Raw genomic sequence first — 3,090 nt, forward strand, 5'->3', positions numbered from 1 at the left:
TTGGCGCGTTTGGAAGCAGCAAGGATAACAAAAATATGTTTCAAATAGCAGACAATTTGTCAAGTGAAAAAAGAGAATCTCTCATCCACAAATTTAAGAATCGCGCGTCCAAACAGAGCCTAGGCTTGGAGGGTTCTACAGTTAACGGGAGAACAAGGTGGGGAGGATCATCAACACCTACCTCACCCCAAACCCTAAACGCACCCGTTCTAACTCGATTGATAATCTCATTACTAATGAATTCATTGAAATTTTTACAAGAAACATGATTACGAAATTGCTTCTGAGGAGGCAAAATTGAAGAATACCAAAAGTTCTTTTATACACCGGTAAAAAGCTGTGAAAATTTAAAAATGTCTACTTTATTCTTTATGCAATCAGAGATAGAGTCCCTTAAGGGGTGTTATTTGAGGACTAGGTCCCAGGCTTCCAGACTATGATGCAAACGCCCGGCTATAAAGTATTCGGGGTTTCTTGGACAAAGACAGAGACAGTCTAAATCCGGGACTTTTCCAGATGAGAGCACCTCACTCCAGGACTGGGCATGTAATGTCACTCCCTCCTGAACTGGAACCCCGTTTACATTCACCCAAGTAGCCACACTTCTAGGCTTGACACCTCTCACTTGAAAACCTCTCATCTAAACTGGTACCTCGAAAGTTGAATTTGACTAGAGACTCATGACATAGCGCAGAAAAATAGCAAAAACCGAACTCACCTCAGAGAAAACAGAAACAAAGGGAAATTTGCAGAATTAAATTATCCTACGTCGAGTGAAAATATCAAAATGTGACTTCTATAGAGTCAACAAAAAATAGGGTTCCCGATCAGGAGAGAGCAACCGCACACGTCTGAAAACAGAAAGTCTAGTGGCTACCGTATGCGACAGACCAGTAGGGGTTGCTCAGCCCCGACCCAGAACCAAGAAAAAAATACAAAATATGTTGCAGGAACATAGGTATCGCAACCTACTGTATATTACACACTGCATTTATTCTTCAAAGCGAAGGATATTCAACCGCGAAGACGGTTCGATAAACTAGAGACCTTTAAATAACAAACCATTTTTTTTAACTAACCAAACTAACCAAAAAGAAAACAAATAACCTGTGACCTCTTCGAAGCAATACAAACAAATGACCCCAGCAGACAAGTATTAACCAAAACACAATTTATTCAAATTTCCTATCGGAAATCAATTACACAAGTACTCAAACAACGGCAAAAAACTTGAGTTATAGAAATCCTTTTTCTAATAACTGCAACGATTAGTTACTGTTTAGGGGTAGGAGGAAAGGCGCCTTCGGCCCCCGAGAACCTTCCCCTCTCAAATGGGGGAGGAGCCGCTTCCCGTTGGTTCGTAGGATAGAAACGCTGATAGTGGCCGAACTGGCCACAAAGGAAACATTGAAGGAAAGCCCTATTCGAACCTTCCCACTGCCCCTCTGAGCAAACGAACTCTGATTCCCGAAACGCTGACTTATCAACTGCAGCAACACACTTAAATACTGCCTGCTCATCCTTGTTCCCCAGTAAAGCCTCTACGTATTTTTTTAAATACAGAATCGGGTACCCTTGCTTTCTGTTGCATAGCATACAACACTGCCCCATAAAAACCCGCTTTGACTCCTTAGCCTTGATTTTTAAGTTAACGAACATGAAAAGCCAACAAGACTCTGAACAATCCAGAAAAATATACTATCTTTTTTTCTTTAACCACATGCATTGCCCACAACAATAATGAAAGACGCAAATCAGAAAGCAAAATACAGAACACTACTAGAAACCGCGAAAACGCGAGTACCCTCTGTTTGACACACTGTGAACCCCCCTTTGAAAAATCCTGGCTACGCCCATGCCCACAAGCAAAATTAACTTCAACATGCCAGACAAACGACGCCCCACCAGGCAAGCCACAGTGGTCAAATAATTCGAACGGACTATAAGTTTCCTAGAAAAAAAACGAGAACTAATAGTAGGCGCAATAGAACCCACGGCAAGAGATCATATGGTACCTCAGGTTGAGCTTGAGGGGCCGCCGCTGGTTAAGCTTGAGGCTGTCACGCCGCCTGGTGAACTTGGTTATCGCCCGGTTGCTGGACTTGAATTCGGTCTGGAGCTTGAATCTGTTCTTGGCGCGCCTGAATCTGGTCTGGTAAGGCTTGATGGCCATCAACCTGCTGTTGTATTAATGCCACCGGAACGACCGGCCTAGCCTGTTGTTCATCCGCCATTCTGGTAAGTCGGGTGGTTATCACAAAAGGCAAAACATGACCACCCGCGAGACACGGCCTCAACTTGAGTGACAGGGTGTGGTACAAAACACTCCGTTATATACTATAAAATTATTACAATCCAAAGGGAGTTAATTACCAATGCAAATCTCAGTTTGCATAGCAATAAAAGGCCAGATTCAGTGGCTTATACAGCGTAGGTCATAGTACAGTGGTTTTACATGAAGTGCTATACGAATACGAATACAATGAAGATTACATTTCATTCAATCAATTTTATTCATTTCATTCGTAATAGATTACAACAAAGTTAGAGAAAGTTACAATGGAGAAATGCCGTGACTAAAACATTGTTCATTCTGAAGTTAAACACGATCTTAGGCTCATTATGTTCAACTTTCACGGCCGTTTATCATTAACCCAGGCAAGGTTGCATGGTCAAACGAATCAGTTCAATGTCTAGATCCAGTTTTGGCTTTAAAACGGGTCTCGTACTGAAGTGATTTTTTAGCGAATAATAGTCGAACAGTGTCGCCCATCAGTAGGTTTCTGAAAGACTGCATGCGTATGTAAATAAATATACATTCAAGACCCATCGGTTATCTTTGTTACACTTAGTGATTGGCTTGATCCAGTCAACAATCAAAAAGCAAGACCAAAAGCAACCTCGCTCTTTGGGCAAATTTGTGATTCTGTGATCGCGCTTTTGGCATTTTTGCGATCACTCAGGCGGCTCTATCATTGACCAAAGCATCAAACGCACATAGTCTGTGAGGAACCTCTCCGCTAACACCGTAAAGTGCGAGTGAACAAGCCACAGTTGGATATGTCCTTGCCTCCTACTGGAGAAAATGAA

The sequence above is a fragment of the Montipora capricornis genome, chromosome 3, assembly GCF_036669925.1.
Source record: "Montipora capricornis isolate CH-2021 chromosome 3, ASM3666992v2, whole genome shotgun sequence".
In the NCBI taxonomy this organism is placed as follows: Eukaryota; Metazoa; Cnidaria; class Anthozoa; order Scleractinia; family Acroporidae; genus Montipora; species Montipora capricornis.